Below are 21134 nucleotides of genomic sequence, written 5' to 3' on the forward strand. Positions count from 1 at the left end.
ACACGCGTCGCCCAGGATAGGAGCGTGGCTGTTCGGGACGGACGACTGCCGCTCCGGAGAGGACAGAACCCCATGTCCCCTCGACTGCCAGCCCACGAGCCGGCGGAGGATAGCCTCCTGCTTCGCGGCAAAGCTGGCACCCACACCGCTTGTGGCCAGTCACCCGTGTCTTGCGATCACTTTCGTCCAGCCGCCCAATGCGGGACCCGGACCCCGGCGCGGCTAGCACACACGTCGCCCAGGACCGGAGCCTAGGGCTCGGGAAGCCGGACCCACGCAGCCCGTAGAAGGACACAAGTTACCTGGGATCGAAATAGCGGAGCCGACAGAGGTTCGACCGGGTCCTAGTGCGGCTAGCACACACATCGCCCAGGACCAGAGCGTGGGTGTTCGGGACGGACGGCTGCCGCTCCGGACAGGACAGAAGCTTTGGTCCTGGGGACAGGCAGCCCCCGAGCCTCCGGATGACAACCTCCTGTTTCAGAACACGGCTGCTACGCATGTAGCTCGTGGCCGCACATTCGTGTCGTGGGATCGCCTTTTCCGATCCGCCTGATACGGGGCCCGGACCGTGGTGTGGCTAGCACAGACGTTGCCCACGACCTGCGTCTAGGGGCTCGGGACGGTCGGCTCCCGCGCCTCCGAACGGATATAACCGGGAGCGTGGGATGGTCGTTCGCCGAACCGCACGGGATAGAACGGGAACGGCGAGTCCCAATAGCAGCGGACACCAGCCTCCCGCTTCACGGCACGGCCGGCCAACGTGCCGATCGAGGAGGGACACCCGGAACATGGGACAGTTTGCCGGCATGACGCCCAACACAGTCCACAGATTTCGGAACAGCCGGTCCCAGAACGTCTCGACAGCAACAGCCTCGTTCAACGCACGGCAAGCACCACGCCGTATGTGGCCAGATACCTGTGCCATTGGATAGCCGTCTCTGAGACACCCGAGGTCGGCTCTGGACCCCAGTGCGGCTAGCACTAGTGTCTCCCAAGACCGGAACCAAGGGGCTCGGGACGGTCTGCTTCCTCGCCTCCGGACGGAGGCACCCGGGAGCTCGGGACGGCAAGCCTCCCATCCGCATGGGACTGAACCCCGGCACCGGGACGGCCACTACATTAACCCTTCCCGTTCCTATTCCCGTTCCCGTTACCCTTCTCCTTCCACTTCCCCTTTCCATTCCCCTTCCTCTTCCCCTTCCACTAACCCTTTAACACTTACCCTAAGTCTAACCCTTACTCTTATCCAAAACTTAGCCCTTAACCTTACGCTAAAAAAAAGTTACACTAAACCTAAAACTGACCCTTACACTAAACCTAATTCTCTAACCCTATCCCTAAACCTAACCCTAATACTCTCACCCTAAACTAAACCAAACCAGAACCTGAAAGATTAAACTAACCCACTCACCATATCGTAAATGAACGCGTTTTCTGGGGCAAGATTTTTCAGGCTGTGTGAAGGTCCCCTAGGGGGGGACCATCCAAAAGTGCCCCCAAAGGAAGGCTTTGGGTACAAGAGAACTCCCCAGGGGAGCCTTTACGCAGCCCCACATGCAACTGGACCCTCCGGGTTCGCTGTTCCTGAGCAAACCTAAACTTAGCCCTAGCCGTCATCGGAGACGAGTGAAAAATCAGGCCCCAGGAAATGCGTTGCGAGCCCTTTTCGCCCATCCAAAAGTGCCCCCAAAGGAAGGCTTTGGGTACAAGAGAACTCCCCAGGGGAGCCTTTACGCAGCCCCACATGCAACTGGACCCTCCGGGTTCGATTTTTCCGAGCATCCCTAAACATAACCCTAGCCGGCATCGGAGACAACTGAAAAATCAGACCCCAGGAAATGCGTTGCTAGCCCCTTTGGACCATCGAAAAGTGCCCCCAAAGGAAGGCTTTGGGTACAAGAGAACTCCCCAGGGGAGCCTTTACGCAGCCCCACATGCAACTGGACCCTCCGGGTTCGAATTTTCCGAGTAACCCTAAATATATCCCTAGCCGGCATGGGAGAAGACTGAAAAACCGGGCCCCAGAAAACGCGTTGCAAGCCCCTTTGGACCATCCAAAAGTGCCCCCAAAGGAAGGCTTTGGGTACAAGTGAACTCCCCAGGGGAGCCTTTACGCAGCCCCACATGCAACTGGACCCTCCGGGTTCGAATTTTCGGAGTAACACTAAATATATCCCTAGCCGGCATGGGAGAAGACTGAAAAATCGGGCCCCAGAAAACGCGTTGCAAGCCCCTTTGGACCATCCAAAAGTGCCCCCAAAGGAAGGCTTTGGGTACATCTGAAGTTCCCAGGGGAGCCTTTACGCAACCCCACATGCAACTGGACCCTCCGGGTGCGCTGTTTCTGAGCAAACCTAAATGTAGCCCTCGCTGTCATTGGAGACGAGTGAAAAATCAGGCCCCAGGAAATGGGTTGGGAGCCCCTTTGGACCATGCAAAAGTGCCCCCAAAGGAAGGCTTTGGGTACAAGTGAACTCCCCAGGGGAGCCTTTACGCAGCCCCACATGCAACTGGACCCTCCGGGTTCGATTTTTCCGACCATCCCTAAACATATCCCTAGCCGGCATTGAAGACGACTGAAAAATCAGGCCCCAGGAAATGTGTTGCGAGCCCCTTTGGACCATCCAAAAGTGTCACCAAAGGAAGGCTTTGGGTACAAGTGAACTCCCCAGGGGAGCCTTTACGCAGCCCCACATGCAACTGGACCCTCCGGGTTCGATTTTTCCGAGCATCCCTAAACATAACCCTAGCCGGCATCGGAGACAACTGAAAAATCAGACCCCAGGAAATGCGTTGCGAGCCCCTTTGGACCATCCAAAAGTGCCCCCAAAGGAAGGCTTTGGGTACAAGAGAACTCCCCAGGGGAGCCTTTACGCAGCCCCACATGCAACTGGACCCTCCGGGTTCGAATTTTCCGAGTAACCCTAAATATATCCCTAGCCGGAATGGGAGAAGACTGAAAAATCGGGCCCCAGAAAACGCGTTGCAAGCCCCTTTGGACCATCCAAAAGTGCCCCCAAAGGAAGGCTTTGGGTACAAGTGAACTCCCCAGGGGAGCCTTTACGCAGCCCCACATGCAACTGGACCCTCCGGTTTCGAATTTTCGGAGTAATCCTAAATATATCCCTAGCCGGCATGGGAGAAGACTGAAAAATCGGGCCCCAGAAAACGCGTTGCAAGCCCCTTTGGACCATCCAAAAGTGCCCCCAAAGGAAGGCTTTGGGTACAAGAGAACTCCCCAGGGGAGCCTTTACGCAGCCCCACATGCAACTGGACCCTTCGGGTTCGCTGTTCCTGAGCAAACTAAACGTAACTCGAGGTGTCATCGGAGACGAGTTAAAAATCAGGCCCCAGGAAATGCGTTGCGAGCCCCTTTGGACCATCCAAAAGTGCCCCCAAAGGAAGGCTTTGGGTACAAGTGAACTCCCCAGGGGAGCCTTTACGCAGCCCCACATGCAACTGGACCCTCCGGGTTCGCTGTTTCTGAGCAAACCTAAATGTAGACCTCGCTGTCATTGGAGACGAGTGAAAAATCAGGCCCAAGGAAATGGGTTGCGAGCCCCTATGGACCATCCAAAAGTGCCCCCAAAGGAAGGCTTTGGGTACAAGAGAACTCCCCAGGGGAGCATTTACGCAGCCCCACATGCAACTGGACCCTCCGGGTTCGCTGTTCCTGAGCAAAACTAAACGTATCCCTAGCCGTCATCGGAAACGAGTGAAAAATCAGGCCCCAGGAAATGTGTTGCGAGCCCCTTTGGACCATCCAAAAGTGCCCCCAAAGGAAGGCTTCGGGTACAAGAGAACTCCCCAGGAGAGCCTTTACGCAGCCCCACATGCAACTGGACCCTCCGGGTTCGATTTTTCCGAGCATCCCTAAATATATCCCTAGCCGGCATGGGAGAAGACTGAAAAACCGGGCCCCAAAAAACGCGTTGCAAGAACCTTTGGACCATCGAAAAGTGCCCCCAAAGGAAGGCTTTGGGTACAAGAGAACTCCCCAGGGAAGCCTTTACGCAGCCCCACATGCAACTGGACCCTCCGGGATCGCTGTTCCTGAGCAAACCTAAACGTAGCCCTAGGTGTCATCGGAGACAAGTGAAAAATCAGGCCCCAGGAAATGCGTTGCGAGCCCCTTTGGACCATCCAAAAGTGCCCCCAAAGGAAGGCTTTGGGTACAAGTGAACTCCCCAGGGAAGCCTTTACGCAGCCCCACATGCAACTGGACCCTCCGGGTTCGCTGTTCCTGAGCAAACCTAAACGTAGCCCTAGCCGTCTTCGGAGACAAGTGAAAAATCAGGCCCCAGGAAATGCGTTGCGAGCCCCTTTGGACCATCCAAAAGTGTCACCAAAGGAAGGCTTTGGGTACAAGTGAACTCCCCAGGGGAGCCTTTACGCAGCCCCACATGCAACTGGACCCTCCGGGTTCGCTGTTCCTGAGCAAACCTAAACGTAGCCCTAGGTGTCATCGGAGACAAGTGAAAAATCAGGCCCCAGGAAATGCGTTGCGAGCCCCTTTGGACCATCCAAAAGTGCCCCCAAAGGAAGGCTTTGGGTACAAGTGAACTCCCCAGGGAAGCCTTTACGCAGCCCCACATGCAACTGGACCCTCCGGGTTCGCTGTTCCTGAGCAAACCTAAACGTAGCCCTAGCCGTCTTCGGAGACAAGTGAAAAATCAGGCCCCAGGAAATGCGTTGCGAGCCCCTTTGGACCATCCAAAAGTGTCACCAAAGGAAGGCTTTGGGTACAAGTGAACTCCCCAGGGGAGCCTTTACGCAGCCCCACATGCAACTGGACCCTCCGGGTTCGAATTTTCCGAGTAACCCTAAATATATCCCTAGCCGGCATGGGAGAAGACTGAAAAACCGGGCCCCAGAAAACGCGTTGCAAGCCCCTTTGGACCATCCAAAAGTGCCCCCAAAGGAAGGCTTTGGGTACAAGTGAACTCCCCAGGGGAGCCTTTACGCAGCCCCACATGCAACTGGACCCTCCGGGTTCGAATTTTCGGAGTAACACTAAATATATCCCTAGCCGGCATGGGAGAAGACTGAAAAATCGGGCCCCAGAAAACGCGTTGCAAGCCCCTTTGGACCATCCAAAAGTGCCCCCAAAGGAAGGCTTTGGGTACAAGTGAACTCCCCAGGGGAGCCTTTACGCAGCCCCACATGCAACTGGACCCTTCGGGTTCGCTGTTCCTGAGCAAACCTAAAAGTAACTCTAGGTGTCATCGGAGACGACTGAAAAATCAGGCCCCAGGAAATGCATTGCGAGACCCTTTGGACCATCCAAAAGTGCCCCCAAAGGAAGGCTTTGGGTACATCTGAAGTTCCCAGGGGAGCCTTTACGCAACCCCACATGCAACTGGACCCTCCGGGTGCGCTGTTTCTGAGCAAACCTAAATGTAGCCCTCGCTGTCATTGGAGACGAGTGAAAAATCAGGCCCCAGGAAATGGGTTGGGAGCCCCTTTGGACCATGCAAAAGTGCCCCCAAAGGAAGGCTTTGGGTACAAGTGAACTCCCCAGGGGAGCCTTTACGCAGCCCCACATGCAACTGGACCCTCCGGGTTTGATTTTTCTGACCATCCCTAAACATATCCCTAGCCGGCATTGAAGACGACTGAAAAATCAGGCCCCAGGAAATGTGTTGCGAGCCCCTTTGGACCATCCAAAAGTGTCACCAAAGGAAGGCTTTGGGTACAAGTGAACTCCCCAGGGGAGCCTTTACGCAGCCCCACATGCAACTGGACCCTCCGGGTTCGATTTTTCCGAGCATCCCTAAACATAACCCTAGCCGGCATCGGAGACAACTGAAAAATCAGACCCCAGGAAATGCGTTGCGAGCCCCTTTGGACCATCCAAAAGTGCCCCCAAAGGAAGGCTTTGGGTACAAGAGAACTCCCCAGGGGAGCCTTTACGCAGCCCCACATGCAACTGGACCCTCCGGGTTCGAATTTTCCGAGTAACCCTAAATATATCCCTAGCCGGAATGGGAGAAGACTGAAAAATCGGGCCCCAGAAAACGCGTTGCAAGCCCCTTTGGACCATCCAAAAGTGCCCCCAAAGGAAGGCTTTGGGTACAAGTGAACTCCCCAGGGGAGCCTTTACGCAGCCCCACATGCAACTGGACCCTCCGGTTTCGAATTTTCGGAGTAATCCTAAATATATCCCTAGCCGGCATGGGAGAAGACTGAAAAATCGGGCCCCAGAAAACGCGTTGCAAGCCCCTTTGGACCATCCAAAAGTGCCCCCAAAGGAAGGCTTTGGGTACAAGAGAACTCCCCAGGGGAGCCTTTACGCAGCCCCACATGCAACTGGACCCTTCGGGTTCGCTGTTCCTGAGCAAACTAAACGTAACTCGAGGTGTCATCGGAGACGAGTTAAAAATCAGGCCCCAGGAAATGCGTTGCGAGCCCCTTTGGACCATCCAAAAGTGCCCCCAAAGGAAGGCTTTGGGTACAAGTGAACTCCCCAGGGGAGCCTTTACGCAGCCCCACATGCAACTGGACCCTCCGGGTTCGCTGTTTCTGAGCAAACCTAAATGTAGACCTCGCTGTCATTGGAGACGAGTGAAAAATCAGGCCCAAGGAAATGGGTTGCGAGCCCCTATGGACCATCCAAAAGTGCCCCCAAAGGAAGGCTTTGGGTACAAGAGAACTCCCCAGGGGAGCATTTACGCAGCCCCACATGCAACTGGACCCTCCGGGTTCGCTGTTCCTGAGCAAAACTAAACGTATCCCTAGCCGTCATCGGAAACGAGTGAAAAATCAGGCCCCAGGAAATGTGTTGCGAGCCCCTTTGGACCATCCAAAAGTGCCCCCAAAGGAAGGCTTCGGGTACAAGAGAACTCCCCAGGAGAGCCTTTACGCAGCCCCACATGCAACTGGACCCTCCGTGTTCGAATTTACCGAGTAACCCTAAATATATCCCTAGCCGGCATGGGAGAAGACTGAAAAACCGGGCCCCAAAAAACGCGTTGCAAGAACCTTTGGACCATCGAAAAGTGCCCCCAAAGGAAGGCTTTGGGTACAAGAGAACTCCCCAGGGAAGCCTTTACGCAGCCCCACATGCAACTGGACCCTCCGGGATCGCTGTTCCTGAGCAAACCTAAACGTAGCCCTAGGTGTCATCGGAGACAAGTGAAAAATCAGGCCCCAGGAAATGCGTTGCGAGCCCCTTTGGACCATCCAAAAGTGCCCCCAAAGGAAGGCTTTGGGTACAAGTGAACTCCCCAGGGAAGCCTTTACGCAGCCCCACATGCAACTGGACCCTCCGGGTTCGCTGTTCCTGAGCAAACCTAAACGTAGCCCTAGCCGTCTTCGGAGACAAGTGAAAAATCAGGCCCCAGGAAATGCGTTGCGAGCCCCTTTGGACCATCCAAAAGTGTCACCAAAGGAAGGCTTTGGGTACAAGTGAACTCCCCAGGGGAGCCTTTACGCAGCCCCACATGCAACTGGACCCTCCGGTTTCGCTGTTTCCGAGCATCCCTAAAGATAACCTTAGCCGGCATTGAAGACGACTGAAAAATAAGGCCCCAGGAAATGTGTTGCAAGCCCCTTTGGACCATCCAAAAGTGCCCCCAAAGGAAGGCTTTGGGTACAAGAGAACTCCCCAGGGGAGCCTTTACGCAGCCCCACATGCAACTGGACCCTCCGGGTTCGAATTTTCCGAGTAACCCTAAATATATCCCTAGCCGGCATGGGAGAAGACTGAAAAACCGGGCCCCAGAAAACGCGTTGCGAGCCCCTTTGGACCATCCAAAAGTGCCCCCAAAGGAAGGTTTTGGGTACAAGAGAACTCCCCAGGGGAGCATTTACGCAGCCCCACATGCAATTGGACCCTCCGGGTTCGCTGTTTCCGAACATTCCTAAACATAACACTATCCGGCATCGAAGACGAGTGAAAAATCAGGCCCCAGGAAATGCGTTGCGAGCCCTTTTCGCCCATCCAAAAGTGCCCCCAAAGGAAGGCTTTGGGTACAAGAGAACTCCCCAGGGGAGCCTTTACGCAGCCCCACATGCAACTGGACCCTCCGGGTTCGCTGTTCCTGAGCAAATCTAAACGTAGCCCTAGCCGTCATCTAAGACGATTGAAAAATCAGGCCCCAGGAAATGCGTTGCGAGCCCCTTTGGACCATCCAAAAGTGCCCCCAAAGGAAGGCTTGGGGTACAAGTGAACTCCCCAGGGGAGCCTTTACGCAGCCCCACATGCAACTGGACCCTCCGGGTTCGATTTTTCCGAGCAATCCTAAACATACCCCTAGTCGGCATCAAATACGACTGAAAAATCAGGCCCCAGGAAATGCGTTGCAAGCCCGTTTTGCCCATCCAAAAGTGCCCCCAAAGGAAGGCTTTGGGTACAAGAGAACTCTCCAGGGGAGCCTTTACGCAGGCCCACATGCAACTGGACCCTCCGGGTTCGAATTTTCCGAGTAACCCTATATATATCCCTAGCCGGCATGGGAGAAGACTGAAAAACCGGGCCCCAGAAAACGCGTTGCAAGCCCCTTTGGACCATCCAAAAGTGCCCCCAAAGGAAGGTTTTGGGTACAAGAGAACTCCCCAGGGGAGCATTTACGCAGCCCCACATGCAACTGGACCCTCCGGGTTCGCTGTTCCTGAGCAAACACATATGTAACTCTAGGTGTCATCAGAGACGAGTGAAAAATCAGGCCCCAGGAAATGCGTTGCGAGCCCCTTTGGACCATCCAAAAGTGCCCCCAAAGGAAGGCTTTGGGTACAAGAGAACTCCCCAGGGGAGCCTTTACGCAGCCCCACATGCTACTGGACCCTCCGGGTTTGCTTTTTCCGAGCATCACTAAACATAGCCCTAGCCGGCATCGAAGACGAGTGAAAAATCAGGCCCCAGGAAATGCGTTGCGAGCCCTTTTCGCCCATCCAAAAGTGCCCCCAAAGGAAGGCTTTGGGTACAAGTGAACTCCCCAGGGGAGCCTTTACGCAGCCCCACATGCAACTGGACCCTCTGGGTTCGCTGTTCCTGAGCAAACCTAAACGTATCCCTAGCCGTCAAAGGAGACGAGTGAAATTCGGGCCCCAGAAAACGCGTTGCAAGCCCCTTTGGACCATCCAAAAGTGTCACAAAAGGAAGGCTTTTGGTACAAGTGAACTCCCCAGGGGAGCCTTTACGCAGCCCCACATGCAACTGGACCCTCTGGGTTCGCTGTTCCTGAGCAAACCTAAACGTATCCCTAGCCGTCAAAGGAGACGAGTGAAAAATCGGGCCCCAGAAAACGCGTTGCAAGCCCCTTTGGACCATCCAAAAGTGCCCCCAAAGGAAGGCTTTTGGTACAAGTGAACTCCCCAGGGGAGCCTTTACGCAGCCCCACATGCAACTGGACCCTCCGGGTTCGAATTTTCCGAGTAACCCTAAATATATCCGTAGCCGGCATGAGAGAAGACTGAAAAACCGGGCCCCAGAAAACGCGTTGCGAGCCCCTTTGGACCATCCAAAAGTGCCCCCAAAGGAAGGTTTTGGGTACAAGAGAACTCCCCAGGGGAGCATTTACGCAGCCCCACATGCAACTGGACCCTCCGGGTTCGAATTTTCCGAGCAACCCTAAATATATCCCTAGCCGGCATGGGAGAAGAGTGAAAAACCGGGCCCAAAAAAACGCGTTGCTAGAACCTTTGGACCATCGAAAAGTGCCCCCAAAGGAAGGCTTTGGGTACAAGAGAACTCCCCAGGGAAGCCTTTACGCAGCCCCACATGCAACTGGACCCTCCGGGATCGCTGTTCCTGAGCAAACCTAAACGTAGCCCTAGGTGTCATCGGAGACAAGTGAAAAATCAGGCCCCAGGAAATGCGTTGCGAGCCCCTTTGGACCATCCAAAAGTGCCCCCAAAGGAAGGCTTTGGGTACAAGTGAACTCCCCAGGGGAGCCTTTACAAAGCCCAACATGCAACTGGACCCTCCGGGTTCGATTTTTCCGAGCAAACCTAAACATACCCCTAGCCGGCATCAAATACGACTGAAAAATCAGGACCCAGGAAATGCGTTCCAAGCCCGTTTTGCCCATCCAAAAGTGCCCCCAAAGGAAGGCTTTGGGTACAAGTGAACTCCCCAGGGAAGCCTTTACGCAGCCCCACATGCAACTGGACCCTCCGGGTTCGATTTTTCCGAGCATTCCTAAACATATCCCTAGCCAGCATCGAAGACGACTGAAAAATCAGGCCCCAGGAAATGCGTTCCAAGCCCTTTTCGCCCATCCAAAAGTGCCCCCAAAGGAAGGCTTTGGGTAAAAGTGAACTCCCTAGGGGAGCATTTACGCAGCCCCACATGCAACTGGACCCTCCGGGTTCGCTGTTCCTGAGCAAACCTAAATGTAACTCTAGGTGTCATCGGAGACGAGTGAAAAATCAGGCCCCATGAAATGCGTTGCGAGCCCCTTTTGACCATCCAAAAGTGCCCCCAAAGGAAGGCTTTGGGTACAAGAGAACTCCCCAGTGGAGCCTTTACGCATCCCCACATGCAACTGGACCCTCCGGGTTCGATTTTTCCGAGCATCCCTAAAGAGAGCCCTAGCCGTCATCGAAGACGAATGAAATATCAGGCCCCAGGAAATACGTTGCGAGCCCTTTTCGCCCATCCAAAAGTGCCCCCAAAGGAAGGCTTTGGGTACAAGAGAACTCCCCAGGGGAGCCTTTACGCAGCCCCACATGCAACTGGACCCTCCGGGTTCGCTGTTCCTGAGCAAATCTAAACGTAGCCCTAGCCGTCATCGGAGACGATTGAAAAATCAGGCCCCAGGAAATGCGTTGCGAGCCCCTTTGGACCATCCAAAAGTGCCCCCAAAAAAAGGCTTGGGGTACAAGTGAACTCCCCAGGGGAGCCTTTACGCAGCCCCACATGCAACTGGACCCTCCGGGTTCGATTTTTCCGAGCAATCCTAAACATACCCCTAGTCGGCATCAAATACGACTGAAAAATCAGGCCCCAGGAAATGCGTTGCAAGCCCATTTTGCCCACCCAAAAGTGCCCCCAAAGGAAGGCTTTGGGTACAAGAGAACTCTCCAGGGGAGCCTTTACGCAGGCCCACATGCAACTGGACCCTCCGGGTTCGAATTTTCCGAGTAACCCTATATATATCCCTAGCCGGCATGGGAGAAGACTGAAAAACCGGGCCCCAGAAAACGCGTTGCAAGCCCCTTTGGACCACGCAAAAGTGCCCCCAAAGGAAGGCTTTGGGTACAAGTGAAGTCCCCAGGGGAGCCTTTACGCAGCCCCACATGCAACTGGACCCTCCGGGTTCGCTGTTCCTGAGCAAACATAAATGTAACTCTAGGTGTCATCAGAGACGAGTGAAAAATCAGGCCCCAGGAAATGCGTTGCGAGCCCCTTTGGACCATCCAAAAGTGCCCCCAAAGGAAGGCTTTGGGTACAAGAGAACTCCCCAGGGGAGCCTTTACGCAGCCCCACATGCTACTGGACCCTCCGGGTTTGCTTTTTCCGAGCATCACTAAACATAGCCCTAGCCGGCATCGAAGACGAGTGAAAAATCAGGCCCCAGGAAATGCGTTGCGAGCCCTTTTCGCCCATCCAAAAGTGCCCCCAATGAAGGCTTTGGGTACAAGTGAACTCCCCAGGGGAGCCTTTACGCAGCCCCACATGCAACTGGACCCTCTGGGTTCGCTGTTCCTGAGCAAACCTAAACGTATCCCTAGCCGTCAAAGGAGACGAGTGAAAAATCGGGCCCCAGAAAACGCGTTGCAAGCCCCTTTGGACCATCCAAAAGTGCCCCCAAAGGAAGGCTTTGGGTACAAGTGAACTCCCCAGGGGAGCCTTTACGCAGCCCCACATGCAACTGGACCCTCTGGGTTCGCTGTTCCTGAGCAAAACTAAACGTATCCCTAGCCGTCAAAGGAGACGAGTGAAAAATCGGGCCCCAGAAAACGCGTTGCAAGCCCCTTTGGACCATCCAAAAGTGCCCCCAAAGGAAGGCTTTTGGTACAAGTGAACTCCCCAGGGGAGCCTTTACGCAGCCCCACATGCAACTGGACCCTCCGGGTTCGAATTTTCCGAGTAACCCTAAATATATCCGTAGCCGGCATGAGAGAAGACTGAAAAACCGGGCCCCAGAAAACGCGTTGCAAGCCACTTTGGACCATGCCAATGTGCCCCCAAAGGAAGGCTTTGGGTACAAGTGAACTCCCCAGTGGAGCCTTTATGCAGCCCCACATGCAACTGGACCCTCCGGGTTCGCTTTTTCCGAGCATCACTATACGTAGCCCTATCCGGCATCGAAGACGAGTGAAAAATAAGGCCCCAGGAAATGCGTTGCGAGCCCTTTTCGCCCATCCAAAAGTGCCCCGAAAGGAAGGCTTTGGGTACAAGAGAACTCCCCAGGGGAGCCTTTACGCAGCCCCACATGCAACTGGACCCTCCAGGTTCGCTGTTTCCGAGTATCCCTAAACATAGACCTAGCCTTCATCGGAGACGAGTGAAAAATCAGGCCCCAGAAAATGCGTTCCAAGACCTTTTCGCCCATCAAAAAGTGCCCCCAAAGGAAGGCTTTGGGTACAAGTGAACTCCCCAGGGGAGCCTTTACGCAGCCCCACATGCAACTGGACCCTCCGGGTTTGCTTATTCCGAGCATCCCTAAACATAACCCTAGCCGTCATCGAAGACGAATGAAAAATCAGGCCCCAGGAAATGCGTTGCGAGCCCCTTTGGACCATCCAAAAGTGCCCCCAAAGGAAGGCTTTGGGTACAAGAGAACTCCCCAGGGGAGCCTTTACGCAGCCCCACATGCAACTGGACCCTCCGGGTTTGCTTTTTCCGAGCATCACTAAACATAGCCCTAGCCGGCATCGAAGACGAGTGAAAAATCAGGCCCCAGGAAATGCGTTGCGAGCCCTTTTCGCCCATCCAAAAGTGCCCCCAAAGGAAGGCTTTGGGTACAAGTGAACTCCCCAGGGGAGCCTTTACGCAGCCCCACATGCAACTGGACCCTCTGGGTTCGCTGTTCCTGAGCAAACCTAAACGTATCCCTAGCCGTCAAAGGAGACGAGTGAAAAATCGGGCCCCAGAAAACGCGTTGCAAGCCCCTTTGGACCATCCAAAAGTGCCCCCAAAGGAAGGCTTTGGGTACAAGTGAACTCCCCAGGGGAGCCTTTACGCAGCCCCACATGCAACTGGACCCTCTGGGTTCGCTGTTCCTGAGCAAACCTAAACGTATCCCTAGCCGTCAAAGGAGACGAGTGAAAAATCGGGCCCCAGAAAACGCGTTGCAAGCCCCTTTGGACCATCCAAAAGTGCCCCCAAAGGAAGGCTTTTGGTACAAGTGAACTCCCCAGGGGAGCCTTTACGCAGCCCCACATGCAACTGGACCCTCCAGGTTCGCTGTTTCCGAGTATCCATAAACATAGCCCTAGCCGGCATCGGAGACGAGTGAAAAATCAGGCCCCAGGAAATGCGTTCCAATCCCTTTTCGCCTATCCAAAAGTGCCCCCAAAGGAAGGCTTTGGGTACAAGTGAACTCCCCAGGGGAGCCTTTACGCAGCCCCACATGCAACTGGACCCTCCGGGTTCGCTTTTTCTGAGCAACCCTAAATATATCCCTAGCCGACATGGGAGAACGCTGAAAAACCGGGCCCCAGAAAACGCATTGCAAGCCCCTTTGGACCATGCAAAAGTGCCCCCAAAGGAAGGCTTTGGGTACAAGTGAACTCCCCAGGGGAGCCTTTACGCAGCCCCACATGCAACTGGACCCTCCGGGTTCGCTGTTTCTGAGCAAATCTAAACATAGCCCTAGCCGTCAACGGAGACGACTGAAAAATCAGGCCCCAGGAAATGCGTTCCAAGCCCTTTTCGCCCATCCTAAAGTGCCCCCAAAGGAAGGCTTTGGGTAGAAGTGAACTCCCCAGGGGAGCCTTTACGCAGCCCCACATGCAACTGGACCCTCCGGGTTCGCTGTTCCTGAGCAATCCTAAACGTAGCCCTAGCCGTCATCGGAGACGAGTGAAAAATCAGGCCCCAGGAAATGCGTTGCGAGCCCCTTTGGACCATCCAAAAGTGCCCCCAAAGGAAGGCTTTGGGTACAAGAGAACTCCCCAGGGGAGCCTTTACGCAGCCCCACATGCAACTGGACCCTCCGGGTTCGAATTTTCCGAGTAACCCTAAATATATCCCTAGCCGGCATGGGAGAAGACTGAAAAACCGGGCCCCAGAAAACGCATTGCAAACCCCTTTGGACCATGCAAAAGTGCCCCCAAAGGAAGGCTTTGGGTACAAGTGAACTCCCCAGGGGAGCCTTTAGGCAGCCCCACATGCAACTGGACCCTCCGGGTTCGCTTTTTCCGAGCATCACTAAACATAGCCCTAGCCGTCATCGGAGAGGAGTGAAAAATCAGGCCCCAGGAAATGCGTTCCAAGCCCCTTTGGACCATCCAAAAGAGCCCCCAAAGGAAGGCTTTAGGTACAAGTGAACTCCCCAGGGGAGCCTTTACGCAGCCCCACATGCAACTGGACCCTCCGGGTTCGCTGTTCCTGAGCAAATCTAAACGTAGCCCTAGCCGTCCTCGGACACGACTGAAAAATCAGGCCCCAGGAAATGCGTTCCAAGCCCTTTCGCCTATCCAAAAGTTCACCCAAAGGAAGGCTTTGGGTACAAGTGAACTCCCCAGGGGAGCCTTTACGCAGCCCCACATGCAACTGGACCCTCCGGGTTCGCTTTTTCTGAGCAACCCTAAATATATCCCTAGCCGACATGGGAGAAGGTTGAAAAACCGGGCCCCAGAAAACGCATTGCAAGCCCCTTTGGACCATCCAAAAGTGCCCCCAAAGGAAGGCTTTGGGTACAAGTGAATTCCCCAGGGGAGCCTTTACGCAGCCCCACATGCAACTGGACCCTCCGGGTTCGCTTTTCCTGAGCAATCATAAACGTAGCCCTAGCCGTCAGCGGAGACGAGTGAAATATCAGGCCCCAGGAAATGAGTTGCGAGCCCCTTCGGACCATCCAAAAGTGCCCCCAAAGGAAGGCTTTGGGTACAAGAGAACTCCCCAAGGGAGCCTTTACGCAGCCCCACATGCAACTGGACCCTCCGGGTTCGAATTTTCCGAGTAACCCTAAATATATTCCTAGCCGGCATGGGAGAAGACTGAAAAACCGGGCCCCAGAAAACGCGTTTCAAGCCCCTTTGGACCATCCAAAAGTGCCCCCAAAGGAAGGCTTTGGGTACAAGTGAACTCCCCAGGGGAGCCTTTACGCAGCCCCACATGCAACTGGACCCTCCAGGTTCGCTGTTTCCGAGTATCCCTAAACATAGCCCTAGCCGGCATCGGAGACGAGTGAAAAATCAGGCCCCAGGAAATGCGTTGCGAGCCCTTTTCGCCCATCCAAAAGTGCCCCCAAAGGAAGGCTTTGGGTACAAGTGAACTCCCCAGGGGAGCCTTTACGCAGCCCCACATGCAACTGGACCCTCCGGGTTCGCTTTTTCTGAGCAACCCTAAATATATCCCTAGCCGACATGGGAGAACGCTGAAAAACCGGGCCCCAGAAAACGCATTGCAAGCCCCTTTGGACCATGCAAAAGTGCCCCCAAAGGAAGGCTTTGGGTACAAGTGAACTCCCCAGGGGAGCCTTTACGCAGCCCCACATGCAACTGGACCCTCCGGGTTCGCTGTTTCTGAGCAAATCTAAACATAGCCCTAGCCGTCAACGGAGACGACTGAAAAATCAGGCCCCAGGAAATGCGTTCCAAGCCCTTTTCGCCCATCCAAAAGTGCCCCCAAAGGAAGGCTTTGGGTAGAAGTGAACTCCCCAGGGGAGCCTTTACGCAGCCCCACATGCAACTGGACCCTCCGGGTTCGCTGTTCCTGAGCAATCCTAAACGTAGCCCTAGCCGTCATCGGAGACGAGTGAAAAATCAGGCCCCAGGAAATGCGTTGCGAGCCCCTTTGGACCATCCAAAAGTGCCCCCAAAGGAAGGCTTTGGGTACAAGAGAACTCCCCAGGGGAGCCTTTACGCAGCCCCACATGCAACTGGACCCTCCGGGTTCGAATTTTCCGAGTAACCCTAAATATATCCCTAGCCGGCATGGGAGAAGACTGAAAAACCGGGCCCCAGAAAACGCATTGCAAGCCCCTTTGGACCATGCAAAAGTGCCCCCAAAGGAAGGCTTTGGGTACAAGAGAACTCCCCAGGGGAGCCTTTACGCAGCCCCACATGCAACTGGACCCTCTGGGTTCGCTTTTTCCGAGCATCACTAAACATAGCCCTAGCCGTCATCGGAGAGGAGTGAAAAATCAGGCCCCAGGAAATGCGTTCCAAGCCCCTTTGGACCATCCAAAAGAGCCCCCAAAGGAAGGCTTTGGGTACAAGTGAACTCCCCAGGGGAGCCTTTACGCAGCCCCACATGCAACTGGACCCTCCGGGTTCGCTGTTCCTGAGCAAATCTAAACGTAGCCCTAGCCGTCCTCGGACACGACTGAAAAATCAGGCCCCAGGAAATGCGTTCCAAGCCCTTTCGCCTATCCAAAAGTTCCCCCAAAGGAAGGCTTTGGGTACAAGTGAACTCCCCAGGGGAGCCTTTACGCAGCCCCACATGCAACTGGACCCTCCGGGTTCGCTTTTTCTGAGCAACCCTAAATATATCCCTAGCCGACATGGGAGAAGGTTGAAAAACCGGGCCCCAGAAAACGCATTGCAAGCCCCTTTGGACCATCCAAAAGTGCCCCCAAAGGAAGGCTTTGGGTACAAGTGAATTCCCCAGGGGAGCCTTTACGCAGCCCCACATGCAACTGGACCCTCCGGGTTCGCTTTTCCTGAGTAATCATAAACGTAGCCCTAGCCGTCAGCGGAGACGAGTGAAATATCAGGCCCCAGGAAATGAGTTGCGAGCCCCTTTGGACCATACAAAAGTGCCCCCAAAGGAAGGCTTTGGGTACAAGAGAACTCCCCAGGGGAGCCTTTACGCAGCCCCACATGCAACTGGACCCTCCGGGTTCGAATTTTCCGAGTAACCCTAAATATATTCCTAGCCGGCATGGGAGAAGACTGAAAAACCGGGCCCAGGAAAACGCGTTTCAAGCCCCTTTGGACCATCCAAAAGTGCCCCCAAAGGAAGGCTTTGGGTACAAGTGAACTCCCCAGGGGAGCCTTTACGCAGCCCCACATGCAACTGGACCCTCCAGGTTCGCTGTTTCCGAGTATCCCTAAACATAGCCCTAGCCGGCATCGGAGACGAGTGAAAAATCAGGCCCCAGGAAATGCGTTGCGAGCCCTTTTCGCCCATCCAAAAGTGCCCCCAAAGGAAGGCTTTGGGTACAAGTGAACTCCCCAGGGGAGCCTTTACGCAGCCCCACATGCAACTGGACCCTCCGGGTTCGCTTTTTCTGAGCAACCCTAAATATATCCCTAGCCGTCAACGGAGACGACTGAAAAATCAGGCCCCAGGAAATGCGTTCCAAGCCTTTTTCGCCCATCCAAAAGTGCCCCCAAAGGAAGGCTTTGGGTAGAAGTGAACTCCCCAGGGGAGCCTTTACGCAGCCCCACATGCAACTGGACCCTCTGGGTTCGAATTTTCCGAGTAACCCTAAATATATCCCTAGCCGGCATGGGAGAAGACTGAAAAACCGGGCCCCAGAAAACGCATTGCAAGCCCGTTTGGACCATCCAAAAGTGCCCCCAAAGTAAGGCTTTGGGTACAAGTGAACTCCCCAGGGGAGCCTTTACGCAGCCCCACATGCAACTGGACCCTCTGGGTTCGCTTTTTCCGAGCATCACTAAACATAGCCCTAGCCGTCATCGGAGAGGAGTGAAAAATCAGGCCCCAGGAAATGCGTTCCAAGCCCCTTTGGACCATCCAAAAGAGCCCCCAAAGGAAGGCTTTGGGTACAAGTGAACTCCCCAGGGGAGCCTTTACGCAGCCCCACATGCAACTGGACCCTCCGGGTTCGCTGTTCCTGAGCAAATCTAAACGTAGCCCTAGCCGTCCTCGGACACGACTGAAAAATCAGGCCCCAGGAAATGCGTTCCAAGCCCTTTCGCCTATCCAAAAGTTCCCCCAAAGGAAGGCTTTGGGTACAAGTGAACTCCCCAGGGGAGCCTTTACGCAGCCCCACATGCAACTGGACCCTCCGGGTTCGCTTTTTCTGAGCAACCCTAAATATATCCCTAGCCGACATGGGAGAAGGTTGAAAAACCGGGCCCCAGAAAACGCATTGCAAGCCCCTTTGGACCATCCAAAAGTGCCCCCAAAGGAAGGCTTTGGGTACAAGTGAACTCCCCAGGGGAGCCTTTACGCAGCCCCACATGCAACTGGACCCTCCGGGTTCGCTTTTCCTGAGCAATCCTAAACGTAGCCCTAGCCGTCAGCGGAGACGAGTGAAATATCAGGCCCCAGGAAATGCGTTGCGAGCCCCTTTGGACCATCCAAAAGTGCCCCCAAAGGAAGGCTTTGGGTACAAGAGAACTCCCCAGGGGAGCCTTTACGCAGCCCCACATGCAACTGGACCCTCCGGGTTCGAATTTTCCGAGTAACCCTAAATATATCCCTAGCCGGCATGGGAGAAGACTGAAAAACCGGGCCCCAGAAAACGCGTTTCAAGCCCCTTTGGACCATGCAAAAGTGCCCCCAAAGGAAGGCTTTGGGTACAAGTGAACTCCCCAGGGGAGCCTTTACGCAGCCCCACATGCAACTGGACCCTCCGGGTTCGCTGTTCCTGAGCAAACCTAAACGTAGCCCTGGCCATCATCGGAGACGACTGAAAAATCAGGCCCCAGGAAATGCGTTGCGAGCCCCTTTGGAGCATCCAAAAGTGCCCCCAAAAGAAGGCTTTGGGTACAAGTGAACTCCCCAGGGGAGCCTTTACGCAGCCCCACATGCAACTGGACCCTCCGGGTTCGCTGTTCCTGAGCAAATCTAAACGTAGCCCTAGGTGTCATAGGAGACGAGTGAAAAATCGGGCCCCAGGAAATGCGTTCCAAGCCCCTTTGGACCATCCAAAAGTGAACCCAAAGGAAGGCTTTGGGTACAAGAGAACTCCCCAGGGGAGCCTTTACGCAGCCCCACATGCAACTGGACCCTCCGGGTTCGCTGTTTCCGAGCATCCCTAAACATACCCCTAGCCGTCATCGAAGACGACTGAAAAATCAGGCCCCAGGAAATGCGTTCCAAGCCCGTTTTGCCCATCCAAAAGTGCCCCCAAAGGAAGGCTTTGGGTACAAGTGAACTCCCCAGGGGAGCCTTTACGCAGCCCCACATGCAACTGGACCCTCCAGGTTCGCTGTTTCCGAGTATCCCTAAACATAGCCCTAGCCGGCATCGGAGACGAGTGAAAAATCAGGCCCCAGGAAATGCGTTCCAATCCCTTTTCGCCTATCCAAAAGTGCCCCCAAAGGAAGGCTTTGGGTACAAGAGAACTCCCGAGGGGAGCCTTTACGCAGCCCCACATGCAACTGGACCCTCCGGGTTCGAATTTTCCGAGTAACCCTAAATATATCCCTAGCCGGCATGGGAGAAGACTGAAAAACCGGGCCCCAGAAAACGCATTGCAAGCCCCTTTGGACCATGCAAAAGTGCCCCCAAAGGAAGGCTTTGGGTACAAGTGAACTCCCCAGGGGAGCCTTTACGCAGCCCCACATGCAACTGGACCCTCCGGGTTCGCTTTTCCTGAGCAATCCTAAACGTAGCCCTAGCCGTCATCGGAGACGAGTGAAATATCAGGCCCCAGGAAATGCGTTGGGAGACCCTTTGGACCATCCAAAAGTGCCCCCAAAGGAAGGCTTTGGGTACAAGAGAACTCCCCAGGGGAGCCTTTACGCAGCCCCACATGCAACTGGACTCTCCGGGTTCGAATTTTCCGAGTAACCCTAAATATATCCGTAGCCGGCATGGGAGAAGACTGAAAAACCGTTCCCCAGAAAACGCGTTTCAAGCCCCTTTGGACCATCCAAAAGTGCCCCCAAAGGAAGGCTTTGGGTACAAGTGAACTCCCCAGGGGAGCCTTTACGCAGCCCCACATGCAATTGGACCCTCCGTGTTCGCTGTTTCCGAGTATCCCTAAACATATCCCTAGCCGGCATCGAAGACATATGAAAAATCAGGCCCCAGGAAATGCCTTGCGAGCCCAATTTGCCCATCCAAAAGTGCCCCCAAAGGAAGGCTTTGGGTACAAGTGAACTCCCCAGGGGAGCCTTTACGCAGCCCCACATGCAACTGGACCCTCCGGGTTCGCTGTTCCTGAGCAAACCTAAACGTAGCCCTAGCCGCCATCGGAGACGAGTGAAAAATCAGGCCCCAGGAAATGCGTTGCGAGCCCCTTTGGACCATCCAAAAGTACCCCCAAAAGAAGGCTTTGGGTACAAGTGAACTCCCCAGGGGAGCTTTTAGGCAGCCCCACATGCAACTGGACCCTCCGGGTTCGAATTTTCCGAGTAACCCTAAATATATCCCTAGCCGGCATAGGAGAAGACTGAAAAACCGGGCCCCAGAAAACGCGTTTCAAGCCCCTTTGGACCATGCAAAAGTGCCCCCAAAGGAAGGCTTTGGGTAGAAGTGAACTCCCCAGGGGAGCCTTTATGCAGCCCCACATGCAACTGGACCCTCCGGGATCGCTGTTCCTGAGCAAATCTAAACGTAGCCCTAGGTGTCATAGGAGACGAGTGAAAAATCAGGCCCCAGGAAATGCGTTGCGAGCCCCTTTGGACCATCCAAAAGTGCCCCCAAAGGAAGGCTTTGGGTACAAGAGAACTCCCCAGGGGAGCCTTTACGCAGCCCCACATGCAACTGGACCCTCCGGGTTCGCTGTTCCTGAGCAAATCTAAACGTAGCCCTAGGTGTCATAGGAGACGAGTGAAAAATCGGGCCCCAGGAAATGCGTTCCAAGCCCCTTTGGACCATCCAAAAGTGCCCCCAAAGGAAGGCTTTGGGTACAAGTGAACTCCCCAGGGGAGCCTTTACGCAGCCCCACATGCAACTGGACCCTCCGGGTTCGCTGTTTCCGAGCATCCCTAAACATACCCCTAGCCGTCATCGAAGACGACTGAAAAATCAGGCCCCAGGAAATGCGTTCCAAGCCCGTTTTGCCCATCCAAAAGTGCCCCCAAAGGAAGGCTTTGGGTACAAGTGAACTCCCCAGGGGAGCCTTTACGCAGCCCCACATGCAACTGGAACC

Source organism: Anas platyrhynchos, chromosome 31 (assembly GCF_047663525.1).
Source record: "Anas platyrhynchos isolate ZD024472 breed Pekin duck chromosome 31, IASCAAS_PekinDuck_T2T, whole genome shotgun sequence".
Taxonomy (NCBI): Eukaryota; Metazoa; Chordata; class Aves; order Anseriformes; family Anatidae; genus Anas; species Anas platyrhynchos.